Genomic DNA, 18,836 nt, shown 5'->3' on the forward strand with positions numbered 1-18,836 from the left:
GTCAGTTCATGCACTCACCAGGGGCAGAGCACTTTGAGGCCGTTTATAAGATCTTAAGATATTTGAAAGGAACTCCAGGGAGAGGCGTACTGTTCAAGAAACATGGACATCTTCAAGTTGAAATATACACAGATGCAGACTGGGCAGGAAGTGTTACAGACAGGAGATCAACATCCGGATACTGCTCCTTTGTAGGTGGGAACCTAGTTACATGGCGGAGTAAAAAACAGAATGTGGTAGCTAGAAGTAGTGCAGAAGCAGAGTTCAGAGCTGTTGCCCATGGAATCTGTGAAGTAATGTGGATTAAAAGAATTCTTGAAGAATTAAAGCTTTCTCACCCGACACCTATGAAGGTCTATTGTGACAACAAAGCAGCTATATCTATAGCTCATAATCCAGTTCTACATGATCGCACAAAACATATAGAAGTGGATAAACATTTCATCAAGGAGAAAATCAATGCTGGCATAATCTGTATGACCTACCTTCCAACAGGTGAACAATTAACTGATGTGCTAACGAAGGGACTACACAAGAAGCAATTTGATAAGCTGACTAGCAAGCTGGCTATGGAAGATATCTTCAAACCAGCTTGAGGGGGAGTGCTGGAAATTTGTGTTAATGCATATAATAAGATAGTGGCATATGATAGTGGTGTTGGTGGTAGATAGTGGCATGTATAGAATATGATAGTGGTGTTGGTGGTAGATAGTGGCATGTATAGAATATGATAGTGGTGTTGGTGGTAGATAGTGGCATGTATATAATATGATAGTGGTAGATAGTGGTAATATATAATATGTAAGTGGCATATAATGGGTTATAATGATGTTTGTAATATCTCCTATATAAGGAGTGTCATTTGGTCTTGTAAAATAAGAAGTTTTGAATATAACAGAAATATATTCCTTCTTCCTCATATTTTCGGAGTTCTTCTTCCTCATATTTTCTAAGTCTATGTGATGCGCACAGCATACAAGTATAGACTCAATCACACGGATTGAAACAAAACAACTCATGTTTGTTTTTCGAAAATGGTTTGAAGTTGCTACCCTCAAGTAGGCTAACATGCGGATTTACCACCCTTAAGTGGGCTTAAGAAAACATGATTTTGCCACTTCAAGTGGGCTTAAAACTCACAATCATCGAGTTGTTCCAATCCAGGCAATCAAGCCTTCACCCACAGACATTCAAGCAGTTAATCACTTAAGCAATTAGCCTCATGGCAAGCATGCTATCATGGCAGTCACTTACACACATGCAAGGATGCTAAAGCGTAAACACTCAGAGTGTACTTCGAGCCAAAATAGAAGCTAGTTAGTAATCATGTATGATCGTAGCTATGTCAACGATACCTAATGCAACACATGCAAAAAATATAACTAAGATAGGCTCGGCTATTCTAAGATGTCATGTGAATGCGACTTGATAACATGCGTTCAAATTGGTATTAAAATACAATGCAGTTTGTATGATGCGTCGAGCCCGTTGCATGCAAGACAGATGAATGAATGCAAACATGCGAAGCATAAGTATGCTAATTGAAACATGCCCTAAACTAACCATCGAAAGCGGTTAAGTAAAAGGGAAAAAGAAATGGGGGTTGGAAGACATGCATCACACACACGCACACTTATTACAATAGTTGTGCCCTCTCGACGGAGGGATCGAATAATAGGCTAACTAGCTAATCTAAGCTAATTAAACTAATTATTACAAAACGAAACTAATTAACTAATCTTAGTTAACTAATTATTACAAAAACAAATGAATAGCTAAACGCATTAACTAATTAAGTACAAAACCATCAAACTAGCTAACTAAGCAAGGCAACTAAGTAAAGCAGTAAGAAGAGGTCCTCAGGGCGAGGGGTGCATGCATGCTCGGTCGCCTCGTTTGGAAATCCATCGCTATGCCCCAACTTGCCTCTATTTGCATTTGATTTTAGATCACTGCACAAACCTCCAGATAGCTTCTACTCAATCATGGAGACCTCCAGGAAGGCTGCCAACCAGTAAAGGGTGGTGTAGACCACCTGCCGACCACTTACATTTGCTGCAGACCAGAAAAAGTGGTCGGCCAGCCACTATTACTGGTCGGCCGACCAGAAAATGCCGCCTAACTCCAGTTTGCTGCAACAGAGAATAATAAGGGGCACAAGAGTATATTTGCAAGATATGTGTGCACAACCACCCTCCCTATCATTTCTTAAGCTCAAGGGAGTGCGGTTTTCGACTCTCGGGCCACCAACCGAGCATCACAATGCACGGTGGCCGAGAAGCCAAGATTGCACAAATAACACATAAGGGCCTTAACCTCTATCATGCCTGATCAAGAGGGTCGGCGATCGAGAAATGAGGCACGTTTCATCACTTCAAGTATGAAACATTCCTCGTTTCGCGTGTTTGGATTGACGTCCAATCTAAACACATGCAATGCAACTCAAGTATGCCAATCACAATGCAAAAAAAACAAGCATGCAAACATAATGCAATGCAACAAGCATGCAAACAACATGCTCAATGGACTTAAACCGAATATGGACAGACCTCAATCATGCCCAAAACAGTGGCCAAAATGCATCAAAGCTGAGGCACAAAAGGGCCAAGAACACATGCTCATGTGAGGGCCCATCAACTAAGCATAAGAACACAATCCTCAAACATGATCAAGAAGTGACAAACATGGAAGTGCGACAACACTATATGCTCTAAAATTAGGTATGAAATGATGCCAAATCATGCAAACAACACAAGCATAGCATGCAAGAGGGCCTAAGGCACAAGACCACCAAGACGGACTACACAAGAGGCATGCGATACATGGCACAAATGACTGAATCAGCCATGGACAGAGCTCAATTAGGTCAAAATGAAGACCAAAACATGCAGAGATGGGAGCTCAAAAGTCTAGGCATGCATGCATACACATTGGTCCACAAGCAAGGCAACAATGCATAACCCTTAAAGGCACTCAAAGAGTGAAAGAAGTAAGAACATGGACATGTTATATGCTCTGAAATATCATGTGAAATGATGCCAAATCATGCACATGTCACAAATGAAGCATGCTATGGTGCTCAAAACGCAAGGCTCGCAAGGCCAATTGCACTACAGCTATACAAAACATGAGTCATATGACCAAGGCAGCCCAAAAAAGTCGCAGAGCATGTCAAAATGATGCTAAAACCTGTATGGACTAGAGCTAACACATGCTAGCATGAAGGGCATGAAGCATGGAATATACAAGGCCAATAAGGAGGATTACATTACACCTACCAAAACGAAGCATGAGATGACTTTACCAATAAAAATCAGAGTTATGGCATGCCAAAATAACACCAAAAATGGGCTAATACCAAGTCAACACATGCTAGAATAACAAGCTCACTCATTAGGCATCCCAGGCTAGCAAAGAGGATTTACACTACAAGTGTAAGAAGCAAATGAGGGATGCTCTAACCAACCAAAAATAGAGTTGTATCATGACAAAATAAGACCCAAAACACACTGAAATGATGGCCCACAAGCCTAGGCAAGATGGCATACATAAGGGCTCATATTTAAGGCATAAAGCACAACCCCTCCAAAGCATTGAAAGAGTGACACATGTGAGGGCATGACCACACTACATGCACTAAAATCATGGTAGAAATGAGGCCAAAGCATGCAAATAGTCCAAGCAATGCATGCTAGTGACTTGGAAACTCAAAGCTAGTGAGCTAGAATGCACTATGGCTATACAAAGCAAGGCATGCATGACCCAAAACACTTAAATCAGACCTAGAGCATGCTAAAACATGGCCAAAAACTTGCTGAGATAGGACCAAAACATTCTAGAAAGATGAGCTATCAACACAAGCATGTAAGGCTAGTTTGCGAGGATTACACTACAAGTGTACATAGCATGCAAGGGTGACCTAAACTAAGCCAAAATAGAGGCATGCCATACTGAAATAAGGTCAAAAATAGGCTGAGATAGAGCCAACATATGCTAGATAAACATGCTCAAACATGAGGCCAATAAGGCAAGCAACCAAGATACAAGGAGAGGGGATGACCCCCTCCTATTTGGGACCTCAAAACACACTTTCCACCACTGAAATTCCTCTGAGTTTCAGTGGTGAGAAGGTCAAAAAGATGTGGTCCCAATAGCTTAAAAGGATGGTACAAAACAAAGCCAAACAAGGCACAAGAGGGGGTAGACCACCCCCAACACCAAAGAAGCCTTAAACAAACATCTTAAACACTTAAAATTAGAGCTTTTTGCAGTTTAAAGTTAGGCCTAAATCAGCGTGCAACCAGAGACTTAAACAAAACAAAGCTTTAAGGGGTTAGGAACTCACCCTTGTAGAACAACTTCAAAACTGCAACTCTAGCAACTTTTTGGATCAAAAGCAGTCCAAAAACACCAAAAACAGCTTCAATGTGCCTCAACAACAAGAGTATGGTGTTTGAGTAGGTGTTTGCGTGCAAAAATGTGAAGAAACTACACTTTCAAGCACAAATATGTGACAAAGGGAGAAATATAGAGATAGAAGTGTATGTATCTCTCTCTAAGCAAAATTCTAAACCTGAGACAAGAGGGAGGGGGCTCCTTCTTATAGAAAATCAAGTATCAAGCTTGTTCAACAAGCTTGAACCCAGAAACAAATCCCTCCATACACGTGTATGGAGGATGAGTTCTGTGCCCAACAGCTGGCATCCACAACACCTGCAGAATATACAGGAAAGCTGCCGAACAGTTGAAGTGGTCGGCCAGCTACTTACACTGGTCGGCCGATATAACGATCCCGGTTTTCACTCCATTGATTTTGTATTCCGGACTCGGTTCCATGGATGTCTATTGTTACATGTGTTGCATTTCCATCATTTAACTCTTTGAATTTGAGTTTAGAAATGTCTTGAGCGTGTTTCAAACAGGTTGGTTGAGTTTTGGTCTCTAATCTTGTGGCCCAGATTTTTGGTGATCCGCTCGAGCGGGTTTTGTTGCGCTCGAGCGGAGGTTGCATCCTTTCAGCATTTTGTGCGTCTACAAAAATACTGCAGAGGTGTTTTTCACGCTCGAGCGGAGTCCCTTACGCTCGAGTGGGTTTGTTGTGCTCGAGCGGGTGTCTGGAGTCTGTAAAAGTACTGGAGGAGTGTATTCTATGCTCGAGCGAGTATCTTTGCACTCGAGCGAGTAGTGCTTTGCTGTTGTGCCTTGGCGCTCGAGCGGGTCAGTTTGCGCTCGAGCAGGTAAAGTTTTTGTGTCTTACGCTCGAGCGTCCTATTCTCCGCTTGAGCGGACTATACTTGACTGTGTTATTTTAAATCACTTTTTCAACCCACTCTCTCTCTCTCTATCTTTTCAAAACCCTCATTTGAGAGCTCCTCTCTCTAGAATACAACTTCTCTCTAAGAAATCATCTAGTTTGAGTGATCTTCTACCATAATTCCTTTGTTAAAAGTGTGAAGCTTGGTGTGGGCTACATTTTAATCCGAAAATCTTTGGGTTTGGGGCACTTCGAGTTTCATCGTCTTCTCCATTTGGTCTCTTCATTTGAGATAGGGATAACCTACTCCTCTCTATGAGTTTTGACATAAATATTGTGTATTTTGGATAGATGGAGTTGTTTGGTGATTTTGGAAAAGTTAGGGTTTGTTTTAGAGTGTTAAAAAAGGGGTTTTCAAATGTTAAACTCCATGTGTATGAGAGGTCTTGGAAAATGGTATTATTGTTGTTTAATTGATGAAATTGAACCTTAGGGTTGATATTTGAAAGGGGGGGAAATGCCCTAATTAATGTGATAGATTAATTTGTATAATTAATTTAGAGAAATATGAAATTGAGCTGGAAACCATGAAATTGGAAAATTATGAGATTGAATGGTGTAGTTGGATTAATTAATCACTCACCCATGAAAATGTTGAGATTTTATCTGTTTGATAAATTTATTATCTGTTTAGAGATAACTGCTTTGGGCTATCGGTGGAGGATAGTCTTGATTGTTGTAGACACTGTATGTTGATTAGGGAAAACAGAAACTAATCATGTGGAATATGTCATTGAATATGACGGTTGGAAAAATACATCGAATATGTGTATTGATTGATCATTGTATATGATATTTGTTAAATACATTGCATATGTATGTTGTTTGGGAGCAGATAGGGGATGTACTCCATAGTTTGAGAAGAGATAGGGGATGGACTCTCAAACTTGTTTTGGAGGAGATAGGGGATGGACTCCATTGATAACTAAGTTGGCCGGAGTGTCCAAGGTGAAAGTCCCGAAATTCTAATTGCGTTTGCATAACGTAGATAATTGAAGTATTGCAAGTGTTTTTGACATGAGTTGTAGTCTCATTTGAATTGTGAATACGGGAAGTGTTTTAATATGGGATGTAGTCTCATTTAATTGTTTGGCCAGGTTCTGAGCCATGTTTATGAATTGAATTGGTTAAGTAAAGGAAAGTGGAATGAAACATGTACATATTTGTCATGGAACTGGATTGTGTTGTAAGTTGGTTTATAAGTTTTAATCATTTATCGAATACTAATATTTTAGTTACTGCTCATACTTGGTTTAGTATATCTCTATTGGGCATTGGCTCACCCTATATGGGACATCATTTTCAGATTCAGGTGATATGCTACCTCCAAGGACGTAGCTTGGGAGGCTTAGAGGCCGAAGAACTTTTGTTGTTATCTTTTTGTGTATTACATGTAAATTCGAGCCAAGGGCTGTTTTGTATAAAGAGTTAGAACTCTTCTTTTGTTGAACCCAAGTGTTGACTTGGAAAGTTGTAAGCCCGTGGGGCACTTACTTTTATTGTCAACATGTAATACTTTTGTACTTAACACTCTAATGAATGGAAATATGCTTTATTCTTGTATGCCTATGGATATCTTGAATGTTGGGTTTATGTATTATTTTGAGGGCGTGACAACTTTGTATCAGAGCGTACCGGGTTTGAATACTTTGGGTACGTGGGAAGTGGTTAGTACCACGGTGGGTTTGTGTCGCTTGTTAGAGACTATGTGTAATGTTATGTGCTTATGTGATAACATGTTTATGCGACTATATGGGTATGGAATTTAGTTTCTAGGATGTTGATTGGATCCTTGGGTTTCTGGGAGTCTTGTTGGAAAGGCACTTGATCAATGCTGTTTCTAAGCGGAACTCTAGCAACGCCACGGGACTATCATTATCCAGAAATGAAATTCGTAAGTGCTTACGTGATTATGTGCTTACGTGGAGTGAATTACAGTTGTCCAATGTATTAGGACGCGAGTGAAATAGCTTCGGCACATTTGTGAATGTGCTAATGTTCTTCGTTACCTTTATTAGGATATCTGGACGAGGACGTGGTGGTAGACGTGGTAGGCCTAGGAGGCAGGAGATGCCTATACCGGATGAGATTCCGGCACAGCAGGAGGGTGTTGGTCAGGCCAATGTGGCTGAGCCAGTAGGTCAGCAGGCCATAGGCGCCTTAGCCCGCGAGATGGCAGGAGCATTGAGGCAATCCATGGACATTCTCAGAGCTGAGAATCAAGTCTAGGCCCATGTTGCTGAGGCAGGGCCATCCTTTTTGAAGAGGGAGTTTTTCCGGTCTAATCCGGATGAGTTTGTGGGGGATCCGAAAGAACCACTGAAGGCTGATGAGTGGCTTGAGCAGATGACTAAGACGTTTGAGATGCTTGGCATTGAAGTCGGGGCATTGAAGGTGACCTTGGCGTCTTTCCAGTTGAAGGGAGACGCGGGTTAGTGGTGGAAGTTCATGCGAGGCCGTATTGATGGGACTTGGGAGGCTTTCGTTGGTGCCTTTCAGGAAAAGTTTTTGTCTCCTGCTGTCAGGGAGAAGTTGAGGGATCAGTTTTGTCAACTCAAGCAGCTGAGTACACCAGTGGCCGAGTTTGAGGCTGCATTTACTAGCTTGTCTAGGTTCGCACCTGAGCTAGTGGCGTCTGAGGAACGCCGTTGTCTTGAATTTGAGAAGAAGTTAAGGACCGGGCTTAAGATGAGAGTTGTGGGGTCCATGACTCGGGAGTATGGGCGCCTTGTGGATGCTGCGGCCCATATGGAGATTATTATGCATGAGGAGGAAGAGAGGATGAGGGGCTCCAAGCGGAGTCAGGATAGCCAGGGGATGGTAGGAGGCAGAGGGGTTCTAACCCTCAGCAGTCCCAGGGTGTTTTTGTGAGATCTACATTTCCAGTGCTGAGTTCAGGTACAGAGAGAGGCAGTCAAGGAGACTTTACGTGTTACAAGTGTGGTCAGCTGGGCCACAAGTCTCCAGCTTGCCCGCAAAGGGGAGGAGGTCAGACAACAGCGTCATCTTCAGCTCGTCCTCAGAGCCAGAGTCAGGGCAGAGGTCAGCCGCTCTCATGTTATCAGTGTGGTTAGGCGGGGCACCTGAAGAGGTTTTGCCCGTAGTTGAATTGCACATCTGGTGCATCAGGGTCGAGGCAGAGTTATCAGCCAGCTCAGTCTGTTCAGGCCTTGAGGGCCAATCAAGGAGCCTCATCATCTCAGTCTGTGCAGCAACCTTTTGCTCCAAGAGGTGAGCAGGTAGATCAGAGACCTTCAGGGCGTGTGTGTGCTGTTACCGCGCAGGATCTTGTACCGGCTCCATCTATTGTGAGAGGTACCTTTTTGTTTTGCAACTCGGTTGCTAGTGTGTTAATTGATACGGGTGCATCACATTCTTTTATATCTGTTGCATTTGCATCTGTTTTGGGGCTGGAGTTGGCGCAGTTAGCATCTCCTATTTGTGTTGTATCACCTATTGGGGGTGAATTGATTTTGAAACAAGGGTGTCGGGACTGTGATATAGAGGTCGCCGACCGCCGACTTCCATTTTCTTTTGTAGTTATGGCTATGCCGGGTTTTGATGTGATTTTGGGTATGGACTGGCTATCGTCATACCGGGTTGTTATTGATTGTTACCGCCAGAGGGTTACTGTATGTACCTTGAGCGGGGATTGTTTTCATTTCCTGGGGGATTGGGTTGGTAGAGTTTTGCCACCAGTGTATGATCTGCGAGGGCGGAGTGAACTTAGTGGTCTTCTAGCTAGCTTTATGAGTAGTGAGTGTGATGAGATCCAGATTGAGTTACCCAGAGTGGTTTGTGAGTACTCGGACGTCTTTCCCGAGGATCTTGTTAGTTTGCCACCCCATCGAGAGATTGAGTTCTCTATTGATTTAGTGCCCGGCACGGCGTCGATTTCTATGACACCGTATCGTTTTGCCCTAGCCAAGTTGAGTGAGTTGAAGATTCAGCTCCAAGAATTGCTAGATAAGGGCTTCATTTGCCCTAGTACTTCGCCGTGGGGAGCACCGACCCTCTTTTCTAAAAAGAAAGATGGTGCCTTGAGACTTTGTATCGATTACCGGAAATTGAATCGGGCTACGGTTAAGAACAAGTACCATGTGCCTCGTATAGATGATCTGTTTGACCAATTAAAAGGGTCCCGTTGTTTCTCTAAGATAGACTTGAGATCGGGTTACCATCAGTTGAGGGTCAGGGAAGAGGACATCCCGAAGACGGCATTCCGTTCGCGGTATGGCCACTATGAGTTTTTGGTGATGCCTTTTGGGCTCACCAATGCACTGGCAGTGTTTTATGGTTTCAATGAACCGGATATTCCAGGAGTTCTTAGATCGCTTTGTGGACGACATTCTGATTTATTCACCTTCTGAGGAGGAGCACGAGGAACACTTGAGAGTGGTGCTTGAGTTGCTTAGAAACCATAAGCTGTATGGCAAGTTTGGGAAGTGTGAGTTCTGGCTAAGAGAGGTTAAATTCTTAGGCCATGTAGTCTCCGGGGAAGGGGTGTTTGTTGATACATCCAAGATAGAGGCAGTGCAAGATTGGGCACAGCCTAAGAGTGTTTTTAAAATCTGTAGTTTTCTGGGATTAGTTGGGTATTACCACCAGTTTGTGAAAGATTTCTCCAGACTAGCTTCGCCGTTGACTAGATTAATGCGAAAATGGGTCAAGTTTGTGTGGAGTGAGACTTGTGAAGAGTCGTTCCAAGAGTTGAAAGTTAGACTTACCATCGCTCCAGTGTTGATTATTCCGGAGAGAGGTTTGGGTTATGCGGTTTATTGTGATGCCTCACGAGAGGGTTTGGGTTGTGTGTTGATGCAAGAGTGGAAAGTGGTAGCCTATGGCTCGCGGCAGTTGAAAATACACGAGAGGAATTACCCTACGCATGACCTAGAGTTAGCAGCTGTGATTTTTGCCTTGAAGATTTGGAGGCACTACCTTTATGGTGAAAAGTTCGAGGTGTTCTCGGATCATACGAGTCTGAAATATCTGTTTACACAGAAAGACTTGAACTTGAGGTAGAGGAGGTGGATGGAGTTTATTGAGGATTATGACTTCGAGTTGCATTACCATCCGGGGAAGGCCAATGTTGTGGTCGATGCCCTTAGTAAGAAATCTATTAGTGATGTAACTTGTATAGCCATCCGGGAGTGGGAAATGTTGGGTGCACTGGGCGAGTTTGATTTGCTTCTGGGCGAATCTGTTGAGTCTGCGGCCTTGTTTTCTATGGTTGCGCAGCCTACACTTGTGAATCGAGTGTTAGAGGCATGGGGGAGTGACCTTGAGGTGAAAACTCTTCGGGAGAAGATCTCCAGTGGGAAGGTTAAGAAGGGTTTGACTGTGTATCCTGACCTGAGTGTGAGGTACCGAGACCGTTTGTTTGTACCGGAGTCTTGCCGAGAGGGAGTACTCCGAGAGTTTCACCATTTACGCCTTGCGGTGCATCCGGGAGGCACTAAGATGTATCGTGATTTGGGTCGCCAGTTTTGGTGGCGGGGTATGAAGAAAGATGTGGCAGTTTTCGTGTCTAAGTGAGGCCGAGCATCAGAGGCCAGCGAGTTTGTTACAACCCTTGCCTATTGCCGAGTGGAAATGGGAGCATGTCACGATGGACTTCGTTGTAGGTCTTCCGAGGACTCAGCGGGGTAGTGATGCTATTTGGGTGGTTGTAGACCGATTGACTAAGTCGGCGCACTTTATCCCTATGCGCGTGAGAGATTCAGTAGATCATCTTGCCGACTTGTATGTTCGGGACATAGTGAGGTTGCACGGGGTCCCAGTGTCGATTGTCTCAGATAGAGATCCACGTTTTACTGCTAGGTTGTGGCAGAGTTTGCAGAGTGCCTTGGGCACTAGGTTGACCTTTAGCACGGCTTATCATCCTCAGATTGATGGGCAGTCCGAGCGTACTATTCAGATCCTTGAGGATATGCTTCGAGGCTGTGTCCTTGATTTTAGTGGGTTGTGGTAGAGACACTTGCCCTTAGTGGAGTTTGCCTACAACAACAGTTTCCAATCGAGTATTGGTATGGCACCATTTGAGGCCTTATATGGCCGACCGTGTAGGTCTCCAGTTTGTTGGGCCGAGGTGGGTGATGCACCTTTGTTGGGCCCGGACTTGGTGCGGGAAACGACGGAGAAAATTGAACTTATCCGTAGGAGGCTTATTACAGCCCAGAGTCGCCAAAAGAGTTATGCCGACCGTAGGAGGAGGCCTTTGGCATTTGAGGCGAGTGATCATGTCTTTCTGAAAATATCACCTAGGTGGGGTTTGATGAGGTTTAGGAAGAGTGGGAAGTTGTTCCCTCGATTTATTGGGCCCTTTGAGATTCTTGAGCGGATTGGGGAGGTTGCATACTGTTTGGCTTTTCTGCCGCAGCTGTCCGGAGTTCATGACGTGTTTCATGTTAGTATGCTTCGGAAGTACGAGCCAGATCCATCGCATGTATTGGATTGGACCGATTTAGAGGTTGATGAGGATGCCTCGTATGAGGAGAGACCGGTGAGGGTCTTGGATAGGCGGGATCAAGTCTTGCGAGGCAAGACCATTCCCTTGGTAAAAGTTTTGTGGAAACATCACGGGGTTGAGGAAGCTACTTGGGAACGTGAGTTGGAAATTCGTGAGAAATATCCGGACTTGTTTATTAATGTGTAATCATGTATTGGAAATCTTGTTTTGTTGATAAACTTTAAGAACATTGAATATGTCTTAAGTTGTAAAACATTGTATATGTTTCGGTTTATGGAAGTATTATGGAATATGCCTTGAAAATGGAAGTTTAATTTGACATTGTATATGTCGAATGTATTGTAGAAATGCAAAGATATCATTAACATTGAATATGTTATGGAATTGTGGAATATGATAATGGAACTTGTTGAAATTCAAAGGAATGCATGTTGATAATGCATGTTGAAAGTTCTGTTGTAAGTTGCCTCTTGAAAAGAGATGGAATGACCAGTAATGGGTCAAGTTATTGAATATTGAATTGTAATACTGTTGAGAATTGAGAAATCATGCTTTTGAAACTTATATCTGATTTCGGGGACGAAATTCTTTAAGGGGGGAAGGTTATAATGATCCCAGTTTTCACTCCATTGGTTTTGTATTTCGGACTCAGTTCGGTGGATGTCTTTTGTTGCATGTGTTGCATTTCCGTCCTTTAACTCTTTGAATTTGAGTTTAGAAATGTCTTGAGCGTGTTTCAAACAGGTTGGTTGAGTTTTGGTCTCTAATCCTGTGGCCCAGATTTTTGGTGATCCGCTCGAGCGGGTCTTGTTGCGCTCGAGCGGAGTTTGCATCCTTTCAGCATTTTGTGTGTCTACAAAAATACTGCAGAGGTGTTTTTCACGCTCGAGCGGAGTCCCTTACGCTCGAGCGGGTTTGTTGTGCTCGAGCGGGTGTCTGGAGTCTGTAAAAGTACTGGAGGAGTGTATTTTATGCTCGAGTGAGTATCTTTGCACTCGAGCGGGTAGTGCTTTGCTGTTGTGCCTTGGCGCTCGAGCGGGTCAGTTTGCGCTCGAGCGGGTAAAGTTTTTGTGTCTTATGCTCAAGCGTCCTATTCTCCGCTCGAGCGGACTATACATATATCAGATCTTGACTGTGTTATTTTAAATCACTTTTTCAACCCACTCTCTCTCTCTAACTTTTCAAAACCCTTATTTGAGAGCTCCTCTCTCTAGAATACAGCTTCTCTCTAAGAAATCATCTAGTTTGAGTGATCTTCTACCATAATTCCTTTGTTAAAAGTGTGGAGCTTGGTGTGGGCTACATTTCAATCCGAAAATCTTTGGGTTTGGGGCACTTAGAGTTTCATCGTCTTCTCCATTTGGTCTCTTCATTTGAGGTAAGGATAACCTACTCCTCTCTATGAGTTTTGACATAAATATTGTGTATTTTGGATAGATGGGGTTGTTTGGTGATTTTGGAAAAGTTAGGGTTTGTTTTAGAGTGTTAAAAAGGGGGTTTTCAAATGTTAAACTCCATGTGTATGAGAGGTCTTGGAAAATGGTATTATTGTTGTTTAATTGATGAAATTGAACCTTAGGGTTGATTTTTGAAAGAGGGGGGGAAATGCCCTAATTAATGTGATAGATTAATTTGTATAATTAATTTGGAGAAATATGAAATTGAACTGGAAACCATGAAATTGGGAAATTATGAGATTGAATGGTGTAGTTGGATTAATTAATCACTCACCCATGAAAATGTTGAGATTTTATCTGTTTGATAAATTTATTATCTGTTTAGAGATAACTGCTTTGGGCTATCGGTGGAGGATAATCTTGATTGTTGTAGACACTGTATGTTGATTAGGGAAAACAGAAACTAATCATGTGGAATATGTCATTGAATATGACGGTTGGAAAAATACATCGAATATGTGTATTGATTGATCATTGTATATGATATTTGTTAAATACATTGCATATGTATGTTGTTTGGGAGCAGATAGGGGATGTACTCCATGGTTTGAGAGGAGATAGGGGATGGACTCTCAAACCTGTTTTGGAGGAGACAGGGGATGGACTCCATTGATAACTAAGTTGGCCGGAGTGTCTAGGGTGAAAGTCCCGAAATTCTAATTGCGTTTGCATAACGTAGATAATTGAGGTATTGGAAGTGTTTTTGACATGAGTTGTAGTCTCATTTGAATTGTGAATACAGAAAGTGTTTTAATATGGGATGTAGTCTCATTTAATTGTTTGGTCAGGTTCTGAGCCGTGTTTATGAATTGAATTAGTTAAGTAAAGGAAAGTGGAATGAAACATGTACATATTTGTCATGGAACTGGATTGTGTTGTAAGTTGGTTTATAAGTTTTAACCATTTATCGAATACTAGTATTTTAGTTACTGCTCATACTTGGTTTAGTATATCTCTATTGGGCATTGACTCACCTTATATGAGACATCATTTTCAGGTTCAGGTGATATGCTACCTCCAAGGACGTAGCTTGGGAGGCTTAGAGGCCGAAGAACTTTTGTTGTTATCTTTTTGTGTATTACATGTAAATTCGAGCCAAGGGCTATTTTGTATAAAGAGTTAGAACTCTTCTTTTGTTGAACCCAAGTGTTGACTTGGAAAGTTGTAAGCCCGTGGGGCACTTACTTTTATTGTCAACATGTAATACTTTTGTACTTAACACTCTGATGAATGGAAATATGCTTTATCTCGTATGTCTATGGATATCTTGAATGTTGGGTTTATGTATTATTTTGAGGGTGTGACAGCCGACCAGTGAAAGTGGTCTGCAAGGAGATGAAGTGGTCGGCAGTGGGGAGGAGTGGTCTGCACAAAGAAAGCACGGTGGTGGCATGGCTGCCGACTGTGGACCACCAAGACCAGCTAGCCGACCAGAAAACTGGCTGGCGGGGAAGAAAAGTGGTATACAGGGAGAGAAATTGGTTTACAACCCTTATTCCACCCTCCAAGCAAGGAAAACAAGGTTTGTTCCAAAAACAAACCAAAAAGGATGTAAGACAAGAGTCCGCGGGGCAAAACGCGCAGCCGGAAGCCTCGAAAATTAGTCTACGGGTACCAAAAGTGGTCTACGAGGAGGAAAGGTGGTCTACGGCCACAAAAAGTGGTCTACAGACCTCTGTTACCCTCTAGGCAAAGACAACAAGGCATGGTCCAAAAATCAGGCCAAGAGGAGAAGGTTAAGAGATCCCGAGACAAGGCACAAGAGAGAAAAGTAGTCTACGACTACAAAAAGTGGTCTACGGACCTCTCTCTCCGTCCAGGAAGGGTCAACAAGGCATGGTCCACGAACCAAGCCAAAACACAAAGAGTTCAGAGGCCCGGAGGCAAGACACTCAGCCGAAAACTCCAGAAACTCGAAATGAGCACAAACATGCGCGATCATCGAGCGCTCAATCGATGACGTCAGAGTCTTAAGGTCGGTCAAAAATGGGGTGTCTACAATATCACGATTGGCCAAGCTAAAAGCCTCCGAATTCGAAGCCCCATCCGTGCATGACACGTTTGGGCCGAACAAGACTCCGGATTCGAAGCGCCCTTCGTGGATATCACGATTGGCCAAGCTAAAAGCCTCCGAATTCGGAGCCCCATCCGTGCATGACATGTTTGGGCTGAACAAGACTCCGGATTCGGAGCGCCCTTCGTGGATGGCACGATTGGCTAAGTTAAAAGCCTCCGAATTTGGAGCCCCATCCGTGCATGACACGTTTGGGCCGAATGAGCCTCCGGATTCGGAACGCCCTTCGTGGATATCACGATTGGCCAAGTGAAAAGCCTCCGGATTCGGAGCCCCATCCGTGCAAGACTGCGGATTCGGAGCGCCCTTCGTGGATGGCACGATTGGCCAAGTTAAAAGCCTCTGAATTCGGAGCCCCATCTGTGCATGACACGTTGGGGCTGAATGAGCCTCCGGATTCGGAGAGCCCTTCGTGGATATCACGATTGGCCAAGTGAAAAGCCTCCGGATTCGGAGCCCCATCCGTGCGTAACACGTTTGGGCCGAACAAGACTCCGGATTCGGAGCACCCTTCATGGATGGCACGATTGGCTAAGTTAAAAGCCTCTGAATTCAAAGCCCCATCCGTGTATGACACGTTTGGGTCGAATAAGCCTCTGGATTCGGAGCGCCCCTCGTGAATGCCACGATTGGCCAAGTAAAAGCCTCCGAATTCGAAGCCCAATCCGTGCGTGACACGTTTGGGCCGAACAGGACTCCGGATTTAGAGCGCTCTTCGTGAATGCCATGATTGGCTAAGTAAAAGTCTCCGAATTCGGTGCCCCATCCGTGCATGACACGTTTAGGCCGAATAAGCCTTCGGATTCAGAGCGCCCTACGTGGATATCACGATTGGCCAAGTTAAAAGCCTCCGAATCCAGAGCCCCATCCGTGCAGGACCGAGTAAACGTTCGGCTTCGGCACGCTTTTCATGAATATTCTGATTAACAAGCACCAACTCAGTTGAAGAATGGAAGATGATTCTTAACATGTCTAAACATAAACTAAAATAACATACAACATAAGTTGAAACAACATGCAAACATGTAAAGATAATATGTTTTATTAAATTAATCGATAATACTTAATTCGCTCCCAATTTACATCAGAGCGGTACAATGTGTTTAATTTTATTCGGCGTCCCCCTTGTCATCGCTCTTCTCAACTTCGAAGGCCATAAAAGGAAAATGATGACTCTACTATAATGGCGACGTAAAATCAACGTCTGCTACCCGGAGAGACTCTGCGGCCTGCAGAGCCTTTATCCACCCGTGTTTAAATCCACGGTTCTCACATCGGCAGACTTCCTCGGCGAGCTTTTCCTTCGTCTTCTCAATCCCAACTTTTTGGCCCGCATGGAAGCCTTGTTCATAAGCCCGGGTCTTTGCAGCTTCTATTGCAAACATGTTTGCCGTGTCGCGATCGGCAATCGTGTGACTTATAAGACGCTGGGTCACCCTTTCGTCTATAATCGGGTTAGATAGGCCGGCCAACTGAGTTTCGGCGATTTTCAATTTCCTTAACTCCCACTCGGCTTTCTCCGCGCGGGCCTCCAAACTACGAATGCGTTCATCTTTCTGTTCGATCTCCCGCTGCGCGGCACGAAGGCACATGTCGATCTCGTAAGCGGTGTATAATCCTTTCACCGCTCCGTGAACACCCTCTCGAAACACTTCGAAATCTTGTCGACTAATCATCGATTGCTGGACCTCCGGCGGAAAAAGATGTCACGCTTGGATCTTGGATGATCGAATCTGCTTCCGTCATCGGTTTGTTCCCAATAAAGACTAAAAAACTCAACGGGCTCAGAGGCCCACTGGCCTCGCTTCGCGAATGAGGGGAGTTCCTCCACTGTCGCTTTTCCCTTCTAGGCGACCTGCTTCGATGACATGGAGAGTGACGCCTCTCCCGCTCCCCAAATGCCCTAGTTCCCGTTCGTGAAGGTTCCCCACCTCTATTCATCTCTGAGTCCAGCTCAGCCAATGTCCTCCCCTCTCCTCTGCTGTTGAAGAATAGTCTACCTGACATTCACACTTAGCTAACCTTCTTCGACAGACTGATTTAAGTTGAGTCTTAGCACACTAATGAGACCTACGCGCACGAAGCGACTCCCTTTTTATTAACCACAGATGTACCGCTCCCAAAGCAATCCATTCAACGCTGTCCCAGCCAAATCATAAATGACTGATAATCGGCGGCAATGTTCACTAATCCACTGGGACCAGGGCAAATTAATTAATATATTCAATCTTACATAAGTCATTGTGCCGAACAGACAGGTTGCCCCAGCCAATTCATGAACGGCCGATAATCGTCATCCATCACATCCGCTGGGGAAAGAGCAGATTCATCAATCTACTCGGCTTAAATATCTGAGTTCTTAGCCGAATATCCACAGTGCCCCAGCAGAGTTTTGACCTGCCGTTTTTGGGAGGTCTTATTCATTAATTAGGCGGTCTCGTTCAAACCTGTTGGGCCAAGGCCAAATTCATCAATCTATTCGGCTTAAATTTCCATGGTGCCCCAGTAGAGTTTTGACATGCCATTTTTAGGTCTTATTCATTAATTCGATGGTCTTGTTCATCGACTTGCTGGGGCAAGGGCAGACGCATCTTATCCGTTCGGTCTTATTCATTAATATACATTGTGCCCCAGTACACCCTTGAACTGTCGTCTTTTGTTGGTCCTCATCAACTTGCTGGGGCAAGTGCATATTCACTAATATATATTCGGCTGAGTTGCAGTGCTATAGAGTTATTCGTGAGTTGGGTTAACTCTGCAGTTCGTTTCATTCATTTCATGATTTTATATCTTACTTAGTCGTTCACAATCACATTCATCAGGCAGAAAGGCAAAAGAAAGGCAAAAGTAATTTTCATTCATAAACTGAGCACAAACAAAAGTCATCTTACAAATGAAAACTACCCTACATCAGTTCCTCAAAAAACTTGATAACTCTAACAAAACCTACATACACACAATACCAAAAACAGAATGAAAAAATACTTGATTATAGGTCAGTCTTCAGGGTCAGACACCAGCGGCTCAATGTCTACCTGCTCGTACGGAATCGACTGATTCGATACCACGTTAGCGGCAGCCAAGGCTTTGAGCCAGCTGTGTTTGAACCCCCTATTTTCAAACTTCGGCACTTCCTCTACATAGTCCGCTAAGGCAGCATCTTTGCCTTTCTAGAATGACTCAGAAATCTCGGATTCGGCATTTTCCATCGCCCTCTTTGACTCTTCCAAGTCGGCCTCCAGCTTGGCAATTGTCTCATTGGCAGACTTGAGCGCTTCTTCGGTTGCATTCGCCCTTCCCTCGGCGGCCGCTCTCAGTTCGTCGGCGTTCCTTGCCTTATTTTCTTCGGCATCGGCCCTAGCTCTCTCTACCGCCACTTTCATGGCCTCAGATTGTAAGAAGGCCGATTTGTTCGATAGCGTCGTGCTGGCGACGGCCAATTTTAGCTATCCTTCCCACCGCCTGCAAAACAAGGGATTAGTAAGCTAATATAAAAACCTTCCTTTGGGTTAACCTCGCAAA

This window comes from Camellia sinensis, chromosome 7 (genome assembly GCF_055761805.1).
Source record: "Camellia sinensis isolate YWXY chromosome 7, ASM5576180v1, whole genome shotgun sequence".
NCBI lineage: Eukaryota > Viridiplantae > Streptophyta > Magnoliopsida > Ericales > Theaceae > Camellia > Camellia sinensis.